Consider the following 281-nt stretch of genomic DNA (forward strand, 5'->3'; position numbering starts at 1 on the left):
AACTGAATCCTGAGTCATCCAGGAGCCACTGCACTCAGAGCAGCTGGAGCCACTGCACTCAGAGCAGCTGAAACTGAATCCTGAGTCATCGAGGACCCACTGCACTCAGAGCAGAAGGATTTCCAGATCCAAGAGGTGGCCTGAGTCCCAGGAGTTATTCCACCCAGGAGATTAGGAGCATAAGACCACAGAGACCTCTGGACTCTGAGGAGCTCTGCAATAAGCAAGATAACTGGAAATACAGACTCCAGTTTTACACAGTGAGGGCAGGTACCACTAGA

This window comes from Grammomys surdaster, unplaced genomic scaffold (genome assembly GCF_004785775.1).
Source record: "Grammomys surdaster isolate TR1022 unplaced genomic scaffold, NIH_TR_1.0 125901, whole genome shotgun sequence".
NCBI classification, from domain to species: Eukaryota; Metazoa; Chordata; class Mammalia; order Rodentia; family Muridae; genus Grammomys; species Grammomys surdaster.